We start from the raw sequence: 26,458 nt of genomic DNA, 5'->3' as shown, positions 1-26,458 counted from the left end.
TTTCATAATTCATACTTTTTTTTTCTATTTAACAAAAATAATTAATTTTAAAAGTCCAGTGCTAACAAATGATCACTTAAGGGCAAGATGTGATTGAGAAAGACCCCTCATTAGACCCCGGTAACCACCATTTTACTCTCAATCTTCTTTTAGATTCCACACATAAGTGAGTTCAATCTTCTTTTAGATTCCACACATAAGTGAGAGTATACAGTATTTGTCTTTCTCTGTCTGGCTTATTTCTTTTATATATATATATATATTTAAATTTATTTATTTTCAGAAAAACAGTATTCATTATTTTTTCACCACACCCAGTGCTCCATGCAATCCGTGCCCTCTATAATACCCACCACCTGGTACCCCAACCTCCCACCCCACTGCCACTTCACACTTTAATTCCCAGAGCAAATATCACTGGTTCTGGAAAGCTCTCCTTATCTATCTAGTCCAACTTAATTGCCCTATACTCTGTGCTCCTATTGAATTCGTGTACACATTCATCACAGCTCAGATTACTTTCTCAATTATTTAAGATGCAGTATATCTGGTGAGACTGTGTATTTCAGAGGGGCTGAGGTTGCCCATCTGTCTTTGTATGCACAGAACATGATCTCGCAGCAGATTTTCTTAGTTCTGAGAGAATAACTTCAGCATTCCCTCTTAGTTGTGTAACTAAGATAGGAGTTTGTACCAAAGCATGGACAGTGTCTAACCCCCGCCCCCCACCCCCCAGCTCTCTAGGACCTTCAACATGCAGAACTCATCCTTGGGGAAGATTTACGTATGTTTGCAGAGAGGCAAAGTATACCCCAGAAAACATGTTCAGGAACCATCTTCTTTCCTTCCAAGATTTAGTGGGGTAACTTTTCAGATGGCTTGAGAAGGTTCTGATGGATTTTATAGCCCTCAGTCACTAAAGCCTATGAAGGACCCAAAGGGGAGCTTACTGTGAAGGAAGGTGATCCTCATTAGTGACCCAGGTTCACCATGATTGTCCCTATTTGTAGGGTTTGATTGTTTCTGACACAGCTTGAGTTGGGGCTGGAAAATGACCTGACATTCTGGCTTGGCTCCTGCCCCCATCCATGGTGGGCTTCTGAGTACAAATTAAAGGAGCTAAAACCTTGGGAACCCAAGCAGAAGGTAGCATTGCTGCTTCTGGTAAGGATCTTGCCCAGGCAGATGACTTCAGTACCTGAGGCCAGAGGCCAGGATGCATTTTCAATTTCATTTGCAACAGAAGAAATGAAAATAATAGATTGACGCTCACAGTGTTCTGATCCAACTCTCCAATTTTATCTTGTGGACTTCAAGTGCTCCTCCCTAAACTAACAACCTCCCCTCTCCTCAAGATTTCTGTTGGAGAAAGAGCTCAGGTAATTCAGGCATGGAGTGATTGGATTATTGAAAGAGTAACCGTATTTGTTCTCTGAGCTGGTTAGGCAGGTTATCCAGGTGGCACTTGGTTGTGTCTCTCTCATGACAAGGTAAATATCTGCCAAGTGGATCTCCTTGGTGATAAGACCAGTTATTTGAACTTTGTAAATATTTGTATTTAATTGCTTCACCCCTATGTTTATGTTAATGTTTGTAAGTCCAGTCCTCACAGGTCACATTTTAAAGTTCTGTATAAAAAGTTATTTTTGATTTTGCAAATGTTCTTGTGGAAGATACAGACTGCCTGGAAGCAGAGCTGCCCCTCTTCCTTGGGGTCTCAAGCTGTAGGTAGGACCGTGTGTCATCATTAAAACCCAGAGATATGCAGTGTCATTACATTTTTTAAAACTGGTTTTGTTAGGGCACCTGGGTGGCTCAGCGGGTTAAGTCTCTGCCTTTGGCTCCGGTCATGATCTCAGGGTCCTGGGATTGAGCCCCTCATAGGGCTCTCTGCTCAGCCAGGAGCCTGCTTCCCCCTCCCCCCTGCCTGCCTCTCTGCCTCTCAGTCAAATAAATAAAATCTTTAAAAATAAATAAATAAATAAATAAATAAATAATGATTTTGTCTATGTAGGTTGGCACCGAAGAGGATTGTACCACAAAATTAGTCCCCAGTTTTCAGTTGACGAGGTCTGCAAATTTGCTTGGTTTTGCTCTCTTAACACAGAATTTGGTTACCTTTCATTGCAATTTAAAATATCATTTTTCTTATTTAGAGTGGAAGTTTCTAAGTGCACCCTCCTCTTGGAGAATGTTTATGCTGACCATCTATAATTTAGAATATATAAATGCGCTCCCTGGGACTTGTGCTGACTCAGCATTTTCCCCCAAACTCTTGAAAGAAACTTTTGTGCCAGATCTCTATGGTTCATATTGTTAGTTCCACTCCCTATTTTTGTCTGTTTATGGGAAAGGGGGTTGCTTGAGTTTTACTTTTCCTGTACGAAACCATGTGTTCTATATTCCAATGGGAAATACATATAATGTGCAGTAGTTTTAGCTGAAATGTGTAAGAATTTTTGTTAAAGAAAATATAGAAGTGCTTTTTAAGGAAAACAGTGTCTATCTATCTATATACCTACATATGTATGTATATATACATAATGCATCTATCTACCTATTTTTATCTATCAACCAACTATGTAATTAGTGGTGAGCTAAATGTTTCACCGTAGGCTCTCCAGGAGAGAATAATGTCTAGTTTCTAACTTTTGCCAATTTTGGCAGCATAAATAACTCCACCATGGTTCATTTCAATATGATGACCCTGAACCCAGAACTGGGAAGTAATGCACAACAGAACACTGTAGAATTTCTGTAACATTTTCACCATTAAGATACAATAAATGTAAATAACTTCAAGATCATACATAATGGTAAGCTAGAGTAAAATAAGGAAGTGGTCAGTTTTGATTATTTATTACCTTCATTTTAATGCAATTTATTTAATCATAAGTTTATGTAACTTGATTTTTAATAATGATTGTGTTTAAGAACTCTTGCAGAATTCCTGAGAATTTAGCAGTTGGCTTTGGAAGCTGGTGTCAAGCAGATCCCATACAACGCTGAATTAATCTCTTTGCTTCTATCTACTTCTTTCTCTTTTCTGAGTAGAGTGGGCGCTGGGGCTGGGGAGATCTTTGTTGAACTTTATCTGGTGGGAGTTTAGGTAAGCAAGTCTGGAGGCAGAAGCAAGAGTAAATTGCAGCATATAATAAAGTATAATAAAGGAGGCAAGCTGGTGTGCGTTGAGTGGGTGGATGCTGAGATTACAGGGGACTGGAGGCAAGAGTTAGCTTGCTCTATGGTAGAAGGCTGGAGAAGAAAACTCTCTCTCCTTATTGAGAAGGCCTCAATGCATACCTTTTATTTATTTTACGTAATCCTGAACTACTCAAATCCTGAACTACTACTTGAAAGTGCTAAAAAATAGCCTCTTCTGTCAAAAAACTTTAAAATATTATAATCTGATAATACATTTATTTCTGTGGAAAAATTCTCTTCTGAGTTGCCAGAGTGGAATGATGGACGGCAGTCTTTAGGAATGCATCTACTGTGTAGAACAGGGCAGTTTGTCATTGGACATTGGAAACAAATCTCTTCTTTTATTTCTTATAGGAAATCTTTGGTAAAAATCTACATTGCTTCATAACATCTTTAGGGGAAATGGATTCTTTTTGGAGAGGATAATAGTATGGAGTTTTATGTTAAAGTTGAGGCAGGCAAAAACTGAGACTGTATGCTTCCTTACGTGAGGTATTTGAAAATAATATATCTAGGACTGAAAATGAAATCACATTAAATGAAATATAGAATCATTTGTTGAAGTGTGAATGTAGGCAGGATAGTGTGGGACTTTGTCTACTGCCCAGCTTTGGAATTTGATTATAGTTTTCAATTAGCAATAATCGCGCCTCGGATAAACCTCATTGGCTACGATACTGCCACTGCGCAAAGCTGATTATAGAATCTACCCTCACTATCTGTGTGACCTTGGGCAGGTTATGTAACATCTCCGTGTCTCAGTTTCTTTGGCTGTGAAACAGGAATTTTCATATTATATTGGCTTGAGGATTAAATGAACTCTATGTAAAACACTTAGAATGATTCTTGGTGCAATGCAAGCAAGCTGTAGGGTCAGCTTATATTTTTAACTGGCTGAATGATTTAGGGATACAATTGGAATATTATATATACATATACATATATGTATATGGGTTTCTGGATTTCTGAGGAGGCTGGGTTTCTGAGGAGTCCTCATAAGGACTTTCTTCCCTGTTTGAGTTTTGAACTAATCGAGATATAAGAAGCAAGAGTGATAGAGACAAGAGAATTAAAATATTTCCGTTAATACTGATAATGTTGATGTAGCATAGTCTGCTCGCATCTGTAGGCAACTGGACTTCCTAATCCAGAAATTTTAAACCTGGCAGATTTCCCCAGCCATAGGAGGCTCTGGAAACCTGCATGAAAACTCTTTAGGGCCAAACCCTCTCACCATAGGGCTGAGACAAGAGCAGAGCACACAGTGAACAGGGTGGGCTGACATCCAGAGGAAAGGAGAAGGGGAGACAGGCCGGGATCTCTGTGCCTGACTTCTCCTTGAACGCTCATGGTTAAATTCATTCCCTCCTCTGTCAGTGGCCGAGTGGGTCCAGGACAGAGAGAAGCCAGGCTGGAGCTCCTCCCATGTGGTAGGGAATCATAGGGGAAAGAACAGCCATCCCCTCCGTATCTCTGTTCAATAACGCAGAAACTACTTTTGATGTTTTTAACAGAGGATATGTAATTCACTCAGGTCAGGAAGGAGCTGAGAGCCCCACGGGAGATGGTGAGACAACTCAGTAGAGAGTCATAGCAGCAGGAAGATATCAACAAAGGGAGGCGGTGCCCTTAACCTGATCTAGGGGCTGGAAAATCCAGCAGAAGCCGGAATCCTGGTGGGTCTGGGTAGGAGGAGCTGGCGCCACAGAAATACTGACTGAGGCAGAGAGGCAGGAAGAGAAACACCCCGGCTTCTCCCTGCCCCCGCCCTCCCATCTCTCTCTGGTGCTTCTCCTTGGCTGCCCTCCGCAGCCAGCCAGTTGACAGGAGCCTGGGAAACAGGGGCCGCTGGGTTAGCCCCATTGCTCTATAAAGCAGAGAGGGAAAGGACAAAGAATCGATCTGTGTGCAAAGAGGGCCAGGACCTGCATGCACACGCGCGTGCGCGCGCACACACACACACACACACACACTCATTCACACTCACTTAAACACCTATTTCATACTACTCTGCGTATGACCTCTTTGGACCATGTGGATCAAAATATTCTTTTCGATGGTATGATTTTTAACATTGCTTAGAGACACTGTCTATGGAAGTAAACTGAAGGAAGTTGAAAAATCAATATACAATTTGGCCCATCTTTAAAGTTCTGGCAAACATCCTCTGTAACACTCCTAGATAATAAATCTCCAGACTGCTGCCTGACAGTGTCAGATTATTGCCTCAATTCTTTATTTTTTCTTGTCCTTCTAAAGATAGACTCAGGTAAAATTCTCCACTCAGAGACCAGCTTGATACAAGTCAAGGAACTTTGACTTTATACTTATTTACCTTCTTATATCAGTTAATAACTTCTATCAGTTAGGGGCGCCTGAGTCATTGGAGTGTCTGACTCTCAGTTTTGGCTCAGGTCATGGTCTCAGGGTCCTGAGATCGAGCCCCATGTTGGGCTCTATGCTCAGTGGGGAGTCTGCTGGAGATTCTCTCCCACTCTCTCTGCCCCTCCCCCTGCTCGCTCTCTTTCTCCAAAAATAAATAAATAATTAAAATCTTTAATAGCTTATATCTGTTAATGGGCAACCTCCAGTCATGGTTCCTTCACGAAGTGTTTGTACATTCAGGCCTCAGGGAGGTGTCCTCGTGGACTCTGTTGCACTTACTTTCTGTCTTCACCATGCGCAGTTACTTGTTTTATTTGTCTAATCTTGCGTCAGTCTCCTTAAGAATTGGCACTGGGTCTTAAAAATCTGTCATAAATATCCCAAGAAGCTAGCCGGTTTAAGCCAAATCATGTGGGTCTAATTTAAAAGTCCAACTCTTATGCTGTTGCCTAACGAAGTTTTCTTGAAAGCATATCATATTCTGGCTTATTTTGTACTCACAGGCCATGCCTGAAAGTGTTGAAGCCAGACAATGATGGAAATGGAAGCCTTGGACTGCATTTGCTTTCCAGAGAATTGTAAGGACCCCAGGTCAGGGCTGCTCATACTCCAGGTCTGGGGTGAAAATCCTGAGAAAATCACATAACTTCTATATGCCTCAGCTTCCTTACCCAAAAAATGAGGATAAAGACAGTCTCTTCCTCATTATTGTATTATATAAGACTACCTGTGCTTATTGCTTGCATCCAAGCCTAGAGCTCAGTGTTGATTATAATCTGATGTGCTGTTTGTAAAAGGTTGTTTTAAGGTAAAACCCTCAGAAATATTAAAAGTTGATTTTCTACTTTGTGCAGAACCATTTCTCTCATGTGCCTTGTCCACAAGGCTGAGTCGGGGGAGCAGAGAAGCAGAGTAGCTCCCTGGGGCACCAGACTCACAGGGATGGTAAAACATCATTGGAATTGGAGGCAGAGGGAGAGAAATGTGATTACTAGGGTTGATTTTGAGGGGCTATTCCTTTTAATGGAAGGGGACTTTAAGAAGGCACTTGGGTTGGGGGAGTGAGAAACCCCAAGGGGCATGTTTATGTAAGGATAGGTCACCTTTTTCAGGAAAGGCCCGGGGTGACTGGAGGGATTTGGCTTTGCTCATGCAAATTGGGGCCAGGTTAGAGTCACTGTGAAAAGGCCCAGAGTCCCATATGGGGTCCTTTTCCACCCCTCTTTCTAGCCCCACTAAGCTCTAGAGTTTCTCGAAAAATAATACAAAACAGTCCTTTTCCAGAATGAGGCACCAGGGTTTTAGCTCTGTGATGTGTATGTTTAACACCATGGATTAATAAAATGGGGGAGCTTTCAATTCTGTCAGCCAGGGACAAAGGAATCAGAACACCTAAATTCAATATGAAAATTGTTAACTAGGTAGAAGCTTGTGAAGTAGATCACTGAGAAGGCCAAAAGAGGATTTTAAGGTGTTCTGGAGGGAGCAGTTGCCAAAAGCAGCTAGAGTTGAAGGCACGGGGAGTGGGGCTGGAATTTCTAACATGGCGGGTCCCAGAAGTTCTGCTCAGCTGGGGCTGGGGTCTCGAGCTCGGAGAAGAGGCCTGAGGAAGAGGTCCTGGCCTGCCCATTGCTGGGGTCTCCAGACAGGGTGGGACTTGAAACTTGGTCCTTCATGTGTTGGGAAAACTACCAGTTCAGTTCAGCTGCTGCCACAAGAAAGAACTGCTCAGACGACTAGAAAGCAGAGAGGAAAGAGCAGGTCAGTTCTTCCTCCTCCCCCAGACTCGCAGCCTTCCCCCACTTCCGTCTCTCCCACAGAGGTGAGTCCAGGTGGCTAAACAGGAAGAAATGAAAGGGTGGCTTTAGAGCTGAGAAACAGTTACTTCATGATTGAGACAGAGATACCCTGAAAGGCAGAACAAGTTACTTAGTAGACACTGGTGACTAGGTCTTAGGCCAATATTTCACAGAGTATCTACTACCTGCTGCTGGGAATATGCAGCTGACTATGACCTATCTCTGTCCTCAAGGAAGAGGGAAGGAGGCTGATGTATAGCGTCAATTGTTGCATAATGTAATAAAAGGTCCCACACAATTATGATGGGAGCACAAGAGGGGAGCCAACTGAATAGGTAGTGAACCCAATCATCTTTTTTTTTTTAAATTAATTAAGTGTTATTTAGGTAGCTTCATTATATGAAAATAGAAAAGCAGCATCAATGTTCGTGCCCACTTAAAGGTAATTGGTAGGGGAAAAAAAGGTAGTTGGTAGGGGTTAAGTGGCACAGTTTTGAATATTTTCCCTATGTTTCCTCCAACCTAATCTCCCCAAATTTGTCAACCCAGTACAGTCTGTTGGATGTGTGTGTGTGTGTGTGTGTGTGTGCACGCATGCACGTATGTGTGTGTGTTTAAATCTCAAAGATTTCTGATGTTATCTGTAGGAATGCTGACAACACTGACTCCATTTTTGGCCCTCCATCTTGCTCATGTCCATGTATGGGCTCCGTGTTCCGGGCCCCACAGAGGTTAATATATGCCCTGACTGGAATTCAAGAAGGCTTGTTCTGATCGTCCCTAAAGTTGCACCGAGAAGTCTCTGCTTTAGATAACTAGTAGGAATGACTGGTGCATAGCAGGTTCCATTTTAGGTAACTAGTAGAAATGACTGATGCAAAGATCCACAAGATCCCTGCACAAGCAGGGGGGTGGAGTGCAGAGGGAGAAACAGACTCTCCACTGAGCAGGGAACCATCCTAAGACCGTGAGATCATGACCTGAGCCCAAGGCAGATGTTAACGGACTCAACCACCCAGGAGCCCCAAAGATCCACTTGAGATAAATACCCTGTGACCTCACCACCATGCTCCTCATTCCATAAAAGCTTGGGATTAGGGTCTGGACTGGATAGGGAATAGCTGTGAAGAATGGGGGCAGAGGATGGGTGTACAGTGCCTGGATCTAGTGTCTGCCCAGTCCTCCCTACCACTAAGTTACCCTAAAATAAAAATGGTGTAAATGGTATAGAGTGACTCGCTTTGTTTTTGGGTCTTAAAGTGCCTTCTCTATCTGTAAGATACTTTACTGACCCTCCTCCAATTTTTTTTCTTTTCTTTTCCTTTTTTTTTTTTAAGATTTTATTTATTTATTTGACAGACAAAGATCACAAGTAGGCAGAGAGGCAGGTGGGGGGGGGGAGCAGGCTCCCCACGAGCAGAGAGCCTGACACGGGGCTTGATCCCAGGACCCTGGGACCATGACCCGAGCTGAAGGCAGAGGCCCCAGCCCACTGAGCCACCCAGGCGCCCCCCTCCTCCACTTTCTAACACTATCAAATTCAAGGTATTTCTTCATTTAAAGAAATAATTACAAATCTGTTTTGTTGAGTGTTGCCTTTTAGTATTCTATAAAACAGGATAATATTTCATAGTTCTGGAGTCATCTTAGTACACGCAATGTGCCAGTGACATTTTACAAAGGTATTCCAGTATTTGTTCTAATTTATTAACTTAGTCTATAAATATTTGCTTTGTACTTCACTAGATTCCGGGGAAATATAAATTGAATAAGACATGATGGGGTAGACGCTTGGTTACATGTGTTACAAGTAACTTGGCTTCCGTTGGTTACATGTCAGCCATCCCATGGCTCTTTCCTTGCCAATAGAATCTAGATTTTATCAGGGTGTTTGGGGAGCAGTAAGTCCAGCCCAGGAGCAAATCTTGATTGGTTTAAGACAGTTATATAATCCTGCTCCCCTTTACTAATAGTCTAGGGTTGGGTTTGTGACCAGTTCTGACCCTGTGATTTCTGCTGTGGGCTTCTAGGAAAGACTTTCCCAATAATGTGTTGTATTGGGCATTATTATTTGAGGACATAATATTGGGAGGTATGACAGCTATCTGAAAACCTGAAGGGGATAGCTCCAAGAGTCAGAAATGCCACCTAGAGTCCCACCATCATTGATCCACTAAATTCATCCCCCTGGACCAGTGTTTTTTTGCTACTTATTTTTGAGATAATACCTTATTGTTTAAGCATTTTTAGTGGGGTTCTGTTTTAGATGAAATGAAAGTACTCCTAAATAATGAACATGGCTTCTGTCTTACACAAATCTTTAGTTTTTTTTTTCTTTTCTTTTTGAAAGGGTTCTAAAAGTAAAGTACTATTCTGTTGCTTATATATTATTCTAAAGAGGCAATGGACAATCTCAGGGAGTTGATATATATATAAAACTACCAATAGGGTATGTGCCTCCATAAGGGATCGTCTCTCTTTTTTCATGACATACACAATGTTTTTTTTTTTTTTTTTTTTTCCTTTTAATTTTCAAGGGGATAAGTTTTGGACCTGGAAAGTCACCTGGAACTCTCCATGCACCTCCCCCCTCCCTGCTCCACCCACCACCACAAAGCTGTAATACCATGTTGAGTTTCATTTCTATGAAATCATCCATTTGCATTTATTTAACCATTCCCAGGCAAAAACAAGGAACCAAAGCAAACACACCCCAGTGTGCTTGTTACTTTGTTCTTTTTTTTTCCGTTATGTTACTTTGTTCTTAAGTCAAACCAAGCTGATAACAGGGTGAAGAGTCAGTATACCAAGTATTCAATGAAAATTATATGAAGCCACTCTAAAAATATCATTAATGCAAATCCATTTGTGATTCATATTCTTGCAAGTAAATAACTGGTGAAACTCAGTCGGTTCTTCATCTCACCATGGTAGCTCTTAGGGACCCTCTTTTTTCTTTTAACGAGAATTATCTCCATGGACATCACCAGACTAGGGAACAGTCTCATCACTACAAAATGTACTTGGTATTTTAAGGAAGTATTGATAGTGATTTATTTCTTGCCACTCACTAGGCATTTTTTGTAAGTACCAACATTGAATTGGGGGTGATATTTGGAAGGGCTTCTCTGGAGGCAAGGATCAGGTCTCTACAGATTTTATGTAGCTGGTATTACTTGCTTGTCAGAGAAGATGCTCCCTGGGTGTATCTGACCTGAAACTGACCTAATAAACTATTCACTTCGGTCTCACACTTAGTATCTCCCTGGCCTCTGCTGTAAACTCTAATATAAATTAACCCCCCCACACCAAAAACAAATAAAAAAATGTTGCAACTGGACATTTTACAAGATAGGACATATAAAGTGAACAAAGTGTTTAACCTAAGAAATAAATTTTAATACATATAAAATATTATTTTCTGTTCCTCAGATTGACAAAGATTTAAAAAGTCATAAAACCATCAGTAAAATGCAAAGGCAAGCTCTTGAATGGCAAAAGGTAGTTGCAAATGATACATCTGATAAGGGATTAACATCTAAAGTATGTAAAGAACTTCTATAGCTCAATACCACAAAAATTAATAATTACATTAAAAAACATGCAGAGGACCTGAACAGACATTTTCCCAAAGAAGGCCTATAGATGGCCAACAGACACATGAGAGGTATCTGCCCAAGATTACTTGGCTAAGAAACCACAATGAGATATCATCTTACACCTCAATGTGGTTACAATAAAAAAGACAAGAAATAGTAATTGTTGACAAGGGTATGGGGAAAAAAGAACCCTCGTGCACTACTGCTGGGAATGCAAATTGGTGCAGCCACCATAAGAAACAGTATGGAGGTTCTTCAACAAATTAAAAATAGAATGATCATACCATCCCTTAATTCCACAAGTTTAAGTATTTACCGAAAGGAAACAAAGGCATTAATTCAAAAAGATACATGTACCCCTATGTTTATTGAGGTATTATTTATAACAGTCAAGATACAGAAACAACCTAAGTGTCCATCATCCATGAATGGATAAAGAAGAGGTAACACACACACACACACACACACACACAGGAATATTACTCAGCCATGAAAAGATGAGAGCTCACATTTGCCACAACTTGGATGGACTTAGAAGATATAAAGTTCAGTGGAATAAGTCAGACAGAGAAAGACAAACACCATGGAGTTCACTAATATGTGGAATTTAAGAAACAAACGAACAACAACCAAAAAGACAAACAGACTCAAATACAGAGAACAAAACTGGTGGTTGCCAGAGGGGAGATGGGTGGGGGAAATGGGTGAAGTAGACAAAGGTAATTAAGAGTATACTTATCATGATGTCTATTGAATAATGTGTAGAATTGTTGGGGCGGTGGGGAAGGAAAGGATAATTATAATGGTGGTATAGAATACATGACAAATAAATTGCACAAAGCCTATCTCCCAAGATGATGTTCTCCCTGTGGAGTCTGAGGTTTCAGATAAGGCAGGACTTAGATGTATTTTTCAGGAAGGCTATAAAGACATCACTAATAAGTGCAATGGTACTTTAATTGTAATGACAATAATGAGAACTACCACTGATTACTTGCCACGTGACAGATATTACAGTCCGCATTCTACAAGGATTATCTCATTAAGTCCTCATCACAACATTATGTTTTTGAGTAAATTTTTATTTTCTCTTTCATTTTAGAGATGAGAATATTGAGGGTTTGAGAGGTATCTGCCCAAGATTACTTGGCTAAGAAATGGTGAAGATGGGATATAAATCCGATATATGCTCTAGATCTGTTTCTGCTCTAAGCAGAGGGACCTAAGAAGACAGATTATATCTACTTTTGATCCATTTGCCATAATTTAGAATTGTTAGCTTTTAATGATGCTCAAATTAGTGAGCCAATATCCCTGAATTGCAGTGTGATGGCTTTAAAATAAAAAACAAAAACAAAAAGACAAGGAACTGGGGGAAAAAAAAGTCAGTGATACCCAGTACTTGCAAGAGTTGGTGATGAAGACTATCTCAAGCTTTGCTTGAGGATGTCTGCCTGTCTATCTATCTTTAGGAAGAATTTTAGCAATATGAAATTTTCAAAAAAATTCTTACATTTCAGTTCAGCTATTCCATTTCTGAATTATTTTATTCCACTTTTTGATCCTAGAGAAATAATCCTGAATATAGAAAAAACTATGTATAAAGCTATTTGTCACAACATTATTTATAAATGGTGAACAGTTAGAAACAACCTAATTATTCAACACTAGAGAAGGTACATATATTTTGTTATATGTACCACATGATGAATGCAAATATGAAAGTTATGCAATATAAAAATTATGGCTGTGTAACTACATTCTGAGTTAAAGGCTACTGTTTTAATGTTAACAGAAAAAAGCTAGAAATTGTATATATTATATACAATTATATCTTTACTATGAAAAAAGGCTATAAAATGGGAGAAGATATAGCAAAAATTTTAGTAGCAGCTTCCTCTGAATATGAATGATTAATATTTTTCTAGGTATGTTTCTGTACTCTCTGAATTTTCTATAATGAATATGTATTACTTTCTTAATCAAGAAGGAAATATACAAATTAAGAAAAAGCTTGAATTAGATACTTTTCTCATAAGAGCAACTTAGCTTCTGTTCTTTAAAGAAGATTTTCAAACTGCTTTTATTTCTTATCTTTAGAAAACATCAAGCTACTACGATGTACAGGCTTTTAGGATTCTAGGTTTCAAAGGTACAATGAACTACAAAGGAATTTGGTCCAATTTCATTCTTTTTCCAGTTGTCATCATGACAATGCATTTATAACAGGCAATTTTCTGTTCTCTGGAAAGCTAGGTGCATCCCATCAGAAACAGATTTCTATTGGGTGTCTCAAAACATGTCCTGCTGTTCAATCATGTTGTATTGGCACATATCTTTTTGATATGTCTTTTCTTTTTATAGTTTGATTTTATTATTTCTTGTAAAATCTGCACTTCTGCTGCAGGCTAGGTATATAAGGGATGCTTGCTGTCTGTTGCACAGTAGGTGAACAGCTAGGGAATGAGTAGAATGAAGATAGCAATGCCAGACGTGTGAGAGCACACACTTTGCTTCTGTGTGCCTTTTGAAGACTGCCTGTGTGCCCTGGGGCCAAGTCTCTGAATAATTACAAGTTAATGGTGTATGTCATCTCATAGAAGTATCTCATATATACAAGCAAATGTAATTCAGTACTCTGGTCACATCAGGTTTGTATTTGTATATCCTTTTTTAATCTTTTTTTTTCCCCCTGATTGTTAATATATCTATGTTCTCATTATTTAACACATGAGAAATGTATTAGTATCCTAGTGTTAAAATGATCACAATGGGACGCCTGGGTGGCTCGGTTGGTTGGACGACTGCCTTCGGCTCAGGTCATGATCCCGGAGTCCCGGGATCGAGTCCCACATCGGGCTCCCAGCTCATGGGGAGTCTGCTTCGCTCTCTGACCTTCTCCTCGCTCATGCTCTCTCTCACTGTCTCTCTCTCAAGTAAATAAATAAAATCTTTAAAAAAAAAAAATGATCACAAATTTAGCAGCTTAAAACAACACAAACTTACTATTTTAGATTCTGGAGGTCAGAGCTCCAAAATGGGACTCTTTGGGTAAAAATCAAAGAGCTGACAGGGATAGATTCCTTTCTAAAGCTTCTAGGGCAGAATCCATTTTCCTGCCATTGACAGCTTTTATCAGCCACAGCCAGCCTTGGGTCATTGTCCCTTTCCACCTGCCCCCACCAGCAGTGGCCACTGGAATGTTTCTCACCTGCCATCATTCTGACTCTTCTGCCTCTCTCTTCTGCATTTAAGTACTTATGACTCTCTTGGGTCCACCCAGATTATCTGGGAGAATCTCTGTTTAAGGACCAACTATTATCCACCTTCATTCCATCTGCAACCTTAATTCCTCTTTGCTCTGTAATCTAACATATTTATGGGTTCTGGAGATGAGGACACAGACATCTCTCTTTGTCCAGAGTTGGGGGGAGAAGGATTATCGTGCTTACCATGAAAGAGTTCCAGAAAAATAAAAATACATAAAGACAGTCTTTTGCTCAATCATGCAAAGACAACCATTGTTAACATTTTGGAAAACATTTTCCTTATAATTTTGTGAGATAATAAATTTAATTGACTTAAATACATAATGGGGACTTTAAACATTTTGGGGGGCTGGGTAATATATATTCACATAATTCAAATATGTAAAACACAGTCACTAAAAAGTCTGTTTCCCTACTGTAGTAATCGCTTTTAGTTGTTTCATAAGTGTTCTTCCTGGTTTTTAATGTAAACTCAAGTGGCATAATATTGTTGCCCCTTGTCCCATCTTTGGTCCTTACCATATTTCAGAGTAGAAGTGGGCATAAGGATGACTTCAGTTTAACTTGTCTAATTACATTGACAATAACATTATTTTCAAATAAAGTCACACTGGGTGATTCTGGGTAGGACCTGAATCTTTGCCGGGACACTGCCAAACCCAGTACGCTTGTATGATTTGCCTTGGCCAAGAAGATATTAGCAACCGTGGTACATCAGAGGCCCGAAAAGCATTGATTTTAATTACCTTGAAACTTTCCCATGAAGAAGTCCAGGGTAGCAGCTGTCCCAGCTGAGGCCACTTCTAGAACCATCAGCATAATAATGGCCAGATGTGTGAATTAGGCCATTCTAGACCATCCTGCTATGGCCAAGCCAGCCAGACTGGAAGAGTTACCCAGCTGACCCTTAAAATTGTTTAAGAAATAGTAAGTGTTTATTTGAAATGATATGATACTCAGCAAAAACTAACTCATATGAGCTCTAATATGAAAGGAGATTTGTTTGTGGAAATTCTAGAGAACGGAATTCTCTTAAGTTTCTTGCCAAATAAAGACTTTGGTTTTTAAACTTGATTTCCTTATCAGCACTGGAAAGTTACAGAATGGCAGATTTCAGCTGGTAGTAACTGTGGACTTTCTAATAAGTGGATCTGAAACAATGTAGCTGACTGGCCCCAGAAGGTAGTGTTCTAAAGGTTGCTGATGTTTGGGAGACTGAATTAGAATCTCACATGTCTGTTTTGAACCTAAGACTGAGGAAAAAAGGCTTGGATGCTGGAGTTTTAGAAATCTGAGAAAAAGAATCATTGCTGGTTTAATGGCCTTTGAATGCACTGTGCATGCCAGATATTGTGGAAAGGCCCAAAATTACTCAGCACGCTCTGTAAAATTCCCAATAACTGCTGGCATTACTGTACATATTCTTCCTAAATTGAATCTTATACCAAGGGTTGGAAGTGAGCCTTTGACTTTGGGTTTCTACATCATCTTTTCCATTTTATCACTTGTAATTCCCAGGGCTAGACACACATTGATTTTTTTGTCAACTGGTGAATCAGAATTGGGCCAGGACTGAGAGTGGTAGTGGTAGGAGAAAGCCAGAGCAAGGGCCACCAGGCAACCCTCTAGAATGCTGTCATTCATCTCTTGACATAAAGACAAAAGGAGGGTGTTGGAAAGATCTAGAGGGAAATGAACAACCTGACATAGTAAGAAGGTTGGGATGGCTTCTAAGAAACACAGGTACCTGGGATGGAATGTTCTTGGGATGTGGTACACTGAGTAGACTTACACTAACTAAAATGGAAAGAAGATTTAATTCATAAATGTTCTAGTTTGGTTTTATTGGCCAATATTAGACCTTTGTCAGGCTTTATTTATAATAAGAGTTTCTGTGCTATCTCAAGCAAATCAGAACCTTTATTTTATTTTTAAAGATTTTATTTATTTATTTGACAGACAGAGATCACAAGTAAGCAGAGAGGCAGACAGAGAGAGAGGAGGAAGCAGGCTCCCCGCTGAGCAGAGAGCCCGAGATCATGACCTGAGCCAAAGACAGAGACTTAACTTACTGAGCCACCCAGGCGCCCCAGATCAAAACCTTTAAACTTCAGTTTCTTGGAGGAATTATTCTTAAATTAGCCCTAAACTTATATCTAAGGGTAAAATTTGATTACGGCTGATAGGCAATGCTCTCAGATAGTAAAATGAGGGCTTAAAAAGTCTTCAATTCATTTATATTTCATTTGGAATGTTGCAATTATAATTGAATGAATTTTTCCTGAATGCCTGGCACTGAGAAAAGAACTTTATATTCATTGTATTTTATGTATATATATTTTGTGTTAATACAATGGCCATGTTACATAAATAAAACTTCTGAGGCCTAAAAGTATCACAAAACTAAAAAATAGATTTCAGTTTTCAAGTTTTCTCATGTGTAAAATAAATGTTTATCCTAGTTAAATGTAATAATTTTGCATATATTAACAATTATTTGGAAAGAATGCATAGAGCACAATACTCTAATATTTTATAATTTATAGTTTTATAGTTTATAATTTACTTTGAAAATATCTCAGGATGAACAGGGTTATCTGGGTCCATATACAAGTAAACTGTAAATATTAGGGATGACATCTGAAAGACCCTAAGAAGAAACAACAAACATCTAGAGATAGTTACTTAATATCTCAAGTAATTTGAGCTGTTAAAACAAAATACCATAGATTGGATGACTTAAATAACACTTATTTCTCACAGTTCTGAAAGTTGAAAAGTCAAAACTCAAGTGTTAACAGAATCTGTGTCTGGTTAAGACCCTCTACTTGGTTTACAGTGATCCACCATATTGCTGTGTCCTAACATGGCAGAGACAGAACTCTGATTTCTTCCTCTTTTTGTAAGGGCACTAATTCCATCATGGGGCTCTACTCTTATGGCTTCATCTTAACCTCAAGACTCTACCTCCAAACACCATCACATTGAGGTTTAAGGCTTCCATTTATAAATTTTGGGGGGGGGGGTACACAATCAGTTAGTCCATAGCACTTAGCATGTTAAATATCATCAAAATTTGTACCTGAATGGTTCCACCACTATGGAAAACAATATAGAGGTTCCTCAAAAAATTAAAAACAGAATTACCATATGATTCAGCAGTCTCACTTCTTGGTATATATTCAAAGAAAATAAAATCAGTATTTGGAAGAGATGTCTGCTTTCCCATGTTTATTGCAGCAGCATTCACAATAGCCAAGATATGGACCCAAACTAGGTGTCCTTTGACAGATGAATGGATTAAAAAAATGTGATATATGTTCCATAATATGTATGTTATACATATATGTAATATGTATCTGTGTGTATATATACACACATATATAATATAAGTGGTATATTAAGCCATAAAAAAAGGAAACCCTGCCATTTGTGACAATATGGATGAACCTAGAGGGCATTATGCTAAGTGAAATAAGCCAGACAGAAAAAGACAAATACTGTATGGTATCACTTATCTGTGGAATCTAAAAAAAAAGCCAATCTCATAGCAATGGATAGTAAAATGGTGGATGCCAGAGTCTAGGGGTTAGGATGAAATTGGAGATGTAGGTCAAAGGGAACAAACGTGAAGTTATAAGATAAATAAGTTACAAGGTTCTATTATACTGCATGGTGACTATAGCTAATAATATTGTATTATGTACTTGAAATTGTGGAGAGGAGATCTGATATGCTCTTACTGCACACACAAAAAAAGGTCTGACTATGAGGTGATGGATGTATTAACTCGATTGTGGTAGTCTTCTCACAATGTGATCATCATATATGTACACTTTAAATACATATGGTCTTATTTGTCAATTTTTCATCAATAAAGTTGGAAAAAGTTTATACTAGAGTTTATAAATTGGCATAAGGATGGTAGAAATAATTTTTCCTTGATGAATGAGTAGCATTCAACATACATGGCTGGTTACACATTTGTATGGACACCATTACCCTTGCACAAACTCAGCTGTCTGACAATAACTTCAGGAGTGGGGAATGCAAGGTTTTGGCCTCTTGCTCGCCGCTTATCCCTTCAATTCATGGAAGATTCTGTCCCCTCACCGAATTTCAAGGCTGATCAATTCTGCTTTTAGGATATCAGAATATTTGGTGCAGACTAAAATTTTCATTCAAGGAATGAATCAGTTTTCTACTTTAGGAGAATAAGAGAAAACTAGAACAAGGTTATAAATTTGCTCTGTTGACCTCAATTGGGACGAATGTCATTTTTTTTTTTTAATTTTTTCTAAATTAGATTTGATTGCTTTGGTTCTCACCCAATAGAGTTTATGGGGAAAGCCATCCTCAATGATTTTAAGAAATCCACCCTATTTTAAGAAGCTCATTTGAAGACTACCTCTGATCTTAGTTTCATGGGAATTGGCTGAGCTGCTTTTTTATCTCCTTAAATATCAAGGGATCCATTAACGCATAGTCCCAAAAAGTCTCTTGCTGTTCCAGTCTTGACCATCAGGGTCTTTTGCTCAGTGTCCAAGGTGTCTATGCATGGTAAACTCAAGGAGGTCCTGCCACACCCAGGAATATTGGTGAAACATGAGAGTTGTCCACAGAGTGAAACTTCCTTCCAATCCCTTCACTCTTTGGTGAACCAATTCTCCCTATGCTGTATCCTCTCTTTCTACATGCCGGTCAGACCCCCTCCTTCTCAGATAATCAGATAGAACTTTGTACCTAGGCTTTCAAAACAAAGCCTAACTAATTTTTCTCTGGTGCAAGAGATGTCTAGTCCTATAGAGTTCCTGAGCTAGATGGGTCTTGTCAGAAAAGAGGGGGGGGATCAATTGGGAGGAAAAGTTTTGTTTTTTTCTTACTTTCAAGTTTCTTATAGCAGAATTTATAGAAGTCACTCTCTCAAGAAAGTATCAAATCATGCATGTAATGCCATCCAGTGACAAATTTACATAGTTTTTGGCTTATTTGGTATTTGGTATTATTCATGTCCCCATTCATTAGAATAGGCAAAGATACCTAAAACCCAATCAAGTCAAATCAAACTAAACAAGATTCTCTATATTCTTCTTTGCCTTGGAAGGTATCAGTGATTGTTTCTAGACTATAGGAAAAATCCCAAATTCCCAATTTCACTTTTCAACCCACCTAATAATCTAATTAGATCCTTATCTTTGGCCTCTCCAATATTCTTTTTATGTCCTCACTTGTAGAGATAATTCTCTTGAGTTGGGCTTTTCTTAATTGCATTCTCTCTGACTGCAGAGGGAGAAAGCATATTAAATCTTTCTCTCTCTCTTTTTTTTTTTAGGGCTCAAACTCACAACCCTGAGATCAAGACCTTAGCTACGGTCAAGAGTCAAGTATTTAACTGACTGAGCCACCCAGGTGCCCCATTAAATCTTTTCTTTTTTATGTAAATAATACATATTCTTCAAGTTCTAGTCCATGCCCCTCCTCTATGACAAGGTCTGCGATTGCTCTAGCTCAGAATGGTTTCTTTCAGTAATACAGTGGCTTCTAGCATTCATTTTGACATTTAATTGTGTACCTTCTTGCACAGTGACTTACTTATTCTTTCACAGATACATGTCTTACCTTCCCAAATAGATTTTAGTCTTCCAGGCAAGGGACATAGAATTAGGCACTGTATATCATCTCTGATATCTTTAGAAGTATCCCATTGCTACACACATAACAATGAATATGTAATTGAGAATTAATTCTATTCATCCCTACCCACATGTACACAACCTGTAGGAATATGCAATAACTCCACACTCAGGTATTTGCCAATCCTGAATGTCAGGAGCAACTGTTTCTTTCTTGGTAGCTGTGTTACTTTTACCTCTGAGCACTACAGGTCATGGTAACTGACCAATTTTTAAAAAGGGATTTAGGCTCGGTGGGTTAAAGCCTCTGCCTTCGGCTCGGTCATGATCCCAGGGTCCTGGGATTGAGCCCTGCTTAGGGCTCTCTGCTCAGTGGGGAGCCTGCTTCCTCCTCTCTCTCCCTGCCTGCCTCTCTTGCCTACTTGTGATCTCTGTCTGTCAAATAAGTAAATTTTTAAAAAGTCTTTAAAAAAAGGTTTTAGTTACAGTGAAATATGCAAGGTCACAACTGACGTGTGTGGCAAATAAAAATCATTCAGTGTAAAGTTGTGAACGACAGGCTATTGTATGCTTGAATATTATTATAGTGTAAATTTGCATCTTTTAGTTCTAACCACACAGACTCTTGCTCTATGCTCATGTCCATTTATCCTGAGATAAATAAACATGTGTCTGTACTCTTTCCATAGTCTCTTACCCTTGTGTTAGTCCTAGAAGATGGGTTTGCAGGGCTTAGCGAGCAAGTAAGTGGATAAATGTGTTTCCGAGCTGTTAGTGCTACTCTCCTTCTATAATACTGTTGATTCTAGTATAGTCACTGCTAGAGTGAGCTAATTTTAAGATTGGAAATGGGTCTATTCCTTACTTCTTTAAGGACAGATAAAACATTGTAAATTGTCACATTTTCTTCAAAACACTGCTCATATGCTTCTGCTGTCAAATTTTCCTAAACCTTAGTCTCTTTCCTCTTGCTGATCTACCTCCTCCAATACCTGGTAATTTCTCTGCTCTGTCCCATTCTCATGAACTTTTGTCCATCTTGAGGAATTTGTCATTTGTGACTTTTAGTTATGGTTTTCTAAAGTCATTTTTCTATTTTGCAATTATGATAAAAGCATCTCTTGAGTGGCTGGACCAGAAGAATAGTTTAAGATGTATGTGAGGGTGGCTGAGGGCTCTTGGTTTTGAGAAGTGTTTTCAGGTTCTTGTAACTTTGGTTGTATCTAACAGCAAGAAACCCATCCATACCTGCTTTCAGATTAAAGACTACAACACAACAATGAGACTGGTTGTCATCCTCTCTTGATTTACAAGGAGTTAGAGGGAAAGTTCCTAGTAGATGTTGGGATCTCTAGTCTCAACTATCTGGCAAAACAAAGTCTGTGCATGTTCCCTGAGGGAAAGGAGGAGGCGGGCTTGGTGAGCTGAGGAGGCTGCTCTGATGTTTAGCAAAGTGCTTCCCAGAGCATTTCCATCAGGATTAGTGTGGTCAGAGAACCTCTTCCCATGGGCAGAGCTACCCTGGAGAGAGAGCCACCAGGGATTGCCTTTTGGGAATCTTACTGGATAGAATGTATGCCCAGCTGGTTCACTGCCCACTCTGTGCCAACAGAGATATGCACTGTTTAAAGTTGATGTCAACACTTAACATCACTACAAAATTGTTTACTCTTCAATTACAGATTCCTAATAATGGCTAGCACTTGTGTTTAGAATGTGCCAGGCATCCTTCCCAACAGTCTACAGGTATTAACATATTTAATCTGTATAAAAGTCCATTAGCCAAGTACTGTTTTTTTTTTTTTTTAAGATTTTATTTATTTATTTGAGAAGGAGAGCGTGAGACAGAGGATGAGAGGAGAGAAGGTCCGAGGGAGACGCAGACTCCCCGTGGAGCTGGGAGCCTGATGTGGGACTCGATCTCGGGACTCCAGGTTCATGACCTCAGCCTCAGGCAGTTGCTTAACCAACTGAGCCACCCAAGCACCCCATTAACCAAGTACTGTTTTACTACCATTTTGCTCAAGAAGCAAATGAGATGCAGAAAGGTCAAATGGTTTGTTCAAGGTCACATAGCTAATAAGTGCCAGAAGTGAATTTGTACCCAGATGGCTAGTCTAGAGTCCATGTATCACACTGTTGAGCAGGTGATTTCCCTGGCGCATAAAGCTGGGTAAAGGCAGATGACAGGGTTTTTCTGGGTATTTCCTCTACTAGGTATTTCCAACCCTCTTGTGGTATTTATGTGGTCATTTTCCCTACTAATTGGCAAAACTAATTAAGAGACCTATCAAAGAGCTTCCTGGGGCTCCAGTTCATAAAGAGATACTAAAATCTCATGGGACTGAATGGGAAATATGATGTTCATTAAGTCACAGTTCCACAAGTAACGCCCTAAACAACCAGGGAAGGCATATTATTCTTGGCCTCTACCTTTGAAATGTACAGAGCCAATAAATGAAAAATTTGTTTGGAATACATGGGTACATTGGGTTGTGCTACTCCCTCTGAAACCAGAAGTCAGCATCACAGCAAGCAGGAAGTCTAGTATAGTCCTCTGTGATGCGAATGAGCAATCTATTTTTTAATCTAGATTTTGAACCTTTAAGTATACCTTCCAAGACTGTATCGGGTTTGAAAATTGCAAAAAGAAAAGAAAAGAAAAGAAAAGGGATCAAGACCTGCAGAAATATAGGAATTGTTTTGTCAAAAAAAATTTCAAATATTTGTTGAGCAATTATCTGTAACTGTAGTCTTGTAACCTACCTTGATCCTTAGTGAGTCTGAATTACTAACATTATTCAGTATGAATGACAGAAAACTGTGAACAGGAAGAATTTCCCAAATAGAAGTAAATGTTATTTTAGGTTTAATGCATGATTTTGAAATGGAAAAAGTATATGGTTTTCTTAATAGGATATCAGTTTCTTTCCACTGATATTAAAATAAGTGTTGAATGAGAATTTTAAACATTGTTAGTCTGTGCAGTGCATAAAACATGAGTCAGGTTGTCCCTAATGATGTGTGTACTTTTTAATCCTCTGTTGTGCCTAGATGTCACTGCTATCCATTCACTGTTTTCTTGAATGCATGCATTAATGAGTTATTGAAATGAAACAGATTTATACAACTTTGATATGTAGAGTTCCTCCTTCTAACTTGATTTTTTTTTTTTTCTGCCTTGTGTATGTCCTGGATGATTGAGTATGTGTACCACATGAGCAGATTATCTTGATTCCTGTTATGCCTTGAGTTGTTTACCCTCAAAATTCAATGTTGAAGTCCTAAACTCTCATACTACAGAACGTGACCTTATTTGGAAATAAGATCATTGCAGATGTAATTAGTTGAGTTCTACGAGTCCTACTGCGGTGGAGTGGGCATCCACTCTGACTGGTGTCCTTATAGAAAAGGGAGATTTGGACACAGGCAGGTGCACAGAGGAAATGTCATGTGAAGATGAAGGCAGAGATCAGAGAAGGGCTTTGACAAGCCACTGAATGCCACGGATTACTAGTGAAACTTCAGAAGCCGGGGGTGTGGGGGCGTGCGGTTCACGGAACAGGTTCTTCTTCACAGCCAACGGAAAGAACCAGCCTTGCTGATACCTTGATGCTCGGCTTTTAGCCGCTGGAATTGCAAGACAACTGAGTTTGTAGCACTTTATGCCACTGAGTTTGTGGCACTTTATTACTGCAGCCCTAGGAAACTAATATGATTCCCATCATTTAATGAAAGGAGGAGAGGTTCCTGTGGTTGAGGTGGAATGACCAGGATTTTCTCTTCATTTCGCCTGGGACATCATGTGATGTTAGAACTATATTCAAACTGCTATGGGTTTTAAGAATTGAAACAAAGGCAATGTATATAGTTGGGCAGATGAGGTTCTATTGAGGACTTTTGAGGTTGAGCTCTTCAAGATTCATTTTTAGAGGTGCCTGGGTGGCTTAGTCGGTTAGGTGTCTGACTCTTGATCTCAGCTCAGGTCTTGAGCTCAGGGTTATAAGTTCAAGCTCCATGTTGGGCTCCACACTTAAAATAAAATAAAATAAAATAAAATAAAGATGCATTTTTTATTTTCAATATACTAGCTCCTCCAAAATTGTTTAGTATCAAGTATTTTTATTTTTAGAAAGGGTGTATAAAGCCTAGATGTCTTGAAGTTTCTAGTAATTTATATTATGATTATTTATTCAGCTAAAGATGGAAATATCAGCTGGTAATTTACATTCATCTTCTTAGAAATCTAGCATTTCAAAAATTTTTAATCAGATGAATGATTTTATGAGCTATAAAATTTAACAGTGCAAATAATTTGCACTTGAAATGTGTTTGTAGCTTGTGCAGCCAAGGCTCTGAAAGCCTGAAGAACATAGTATACCACAAACCAGTTTTTAGAAGTATCATAAGAACACTTTGTTTTTTAAGGATTATGGCTTGTGACCATACATCTCTCAAAAGATTTCCTTAATGATTAAAGTGATAAAGCCAAGCCTTTGCATTATACTTTGAAAAATGTAGAGGGATGCGTAAATTAAAAGGCTGTGGTCTGAGTATGTCCAGGAATACTGCAATAAACCAGTATTCCTCTCACTGATGCATGTTTAAGATCTCAAAGTTTAGTATTAAAAAATTGGTAATAAATTTCTAAGTATTGTGATTTCTGACTCCTGAGCTCTTGTTAGAGCTTGTGATAGTGTAAGTTATGCTTGTGATGTGTGACTATTAAGTCACTCCACAGGGAGCATAACATATTCAAGATTCTTATAAATAACCATTTTTATTGTGCTTTATGTACTACGCTTTTATTTTCCCATTTCTACCTGCATCGCACCCCCTACCCCACCCCCACTGAAGCCCTATACCTTCTGGTCTTTTTGAGGAGACTCTTAGACATCATAATTTTGTCCATGAATATTTTAGTTTGTATCTCCAAAAGATAATGGATTGCTTAAAAACATAGGCACAAGACCATTGTCACCCTCAAAAAATTGGCAATAATGCCTTAATATCAACAAATATCCAGTCACTGTTCAGATTTCCTGATTGTCTCCAAAATGATTTTTAAAAATCTTGGTTTGTTTGAATCAGTTTCTGGTGTTCTCACATACATTTGGTTGTCACATACCTCTTATGTCTCTTTTAATCTATAGATTCCCCATCTTCTTTCCCCCTTTAGTGATATGTTAAAGAAATGAAGTGATTTATCTTTTAGAATTTCCTTAATTCTGGACTTCATTGTTTGCTTCCTTATGGTATCCTTTAATGTGTACTTTTGCCTCCTTTATTTCCTGAAAACTAGAAATTAGATCTAGAGGTTTGGCTTAATGCTTTAATCTGATTTAGGTTCTTTTTTACACCACCTTTAGGAATACATCATAGATAATGTCTGTTTGTCTCTCTTTTTTGTGTGATGTCAGTAGCCCTTGTTGAGTATTGCCTAGATTCATTTTTTTATTAGGGTGTGAAGAAATGATGCTCTAACATTTCTTCACTATTTAATAGCTGGAATGTTATACTTTCCACTTTGTACTATATATTCTATTTATAGAACTACACAAAATTCCTTGATAGATCTTAGGCTCTTTGCACATTTATGTGTTCTAAATTGATCCTTAAAACAGTCTTGAGAAATGTTTATGGTGAAGAATTACTATCCCCATTTTACGGAGAAGCTAAATCACTTGTTTAAAATTCCACAGCTGAGCTGGAATGTTTGGAACCAGGTTTTCAGCTCTTTTTCTGCTGCTTCACTAATGAGACACATAGATCATGACCTCCAGTTGGAAGGGAAAGAACAGTTCCATGCTTATGCAGTGCTCCGTGTGTGCTCAAAATTACTTATTATTCAACACGTGGAAGGACATAATGTGTATCTTGAGAAAGCCTAAAGAAAATAAGGCAGGCTGACTCTAGAGCCCCTCACTGCTTTCCTTCCTGCTTCCCTTTGGTTGGGAAATGGCACTTTTTGCTTTTATGGGGTTGGCTTTCTTATACCTCAGGTTGAATTTATAGGTGTTCAGAATGATTTGATGGTTATCTAGCCAAATTCAAGGGACCAGATGAAACAAGGCCCCCTATTCTTCCACCATCTTAACTCCCCCTGGATTTGGCTTTCAAGGGACAGTGGAATCTGGTTATCATAAGCACAGGTGGGAACACTATAGCCCTCCTTTACAATGTTTTAATAAGAATATTGAGCTGAAATCTCATTGTAGTTTTGATTTGTACTTGCTTGATGAGAGTGATGTTGTGCACCTTTGCATCTACCTGTTGGCCATTTGTATTTTTCTTTGGAGATTTCTATTCAGATCCTTTGTCCATTTTTTAATTGAGTTATTTGGTTTTTTTGTTACTGAATTGTAGGAGGGCCTTGCATATTTTGGATATTAACCCTTTATCAGATACATGGTTTGCAAATATTTTCTCCCATTCCATAGATTGTCTTATGACTTGATTTTTTCCTTTCCTTTCCAAAAGCTTTTTAGTTTCATGTAATCCCATTTTTTCTATTTTTGCTTTTGCTGCCTATGCTTTTGGTGTTAATCTAAGAAATCATTGTCAGGGCC

General features: G+C 38.9%; 1 protein-coding gene and 1 non-coding gene across 9 annotated transcripts in view; one reads left to right on the top strand and one right to left on the bottom strand.

Annotated features, from left to right (window-relative positions):
* The window catches only part of GRXCR1 (glutaredoxin and cysteine rich domain containing 1), a 327,600-nt gene that overhangs the window by 38,033 nt on the left and 263,109 nt on the right, over positions 1–26,458 (top strand). The gene's annotated exons all lie outside the window — the stretch shown is intronic.
* Positions 3,758–3,899, bottom strand: LOC131822788 (U4 spliceosomal RNA). Its single transcript, XR_009350317.1, has one exon. It is a non-coding gene; the product is annotated as a U4 spliceosomal RNA (small nuclear RNA).

The sequence above is a fragment of the Mustela lutreola genome, chromosome 1 (assembly GCF_030435805.1).
Source record: "Mustela lutreola isolate mMusLut2 chromosome 1, mMusLut2.pri, whole genome shotgun sequence".
In the NCBI taxonomy this organism is placed as follows: Eukaryota; Metazoa; Chordata; class Mammalia; order Carnivora; family Mustelidae; genus Mustela; species Mustela lutreola.
This window is presented reverse-complemented; position numbering and strand designations above follow the sequence as displayed.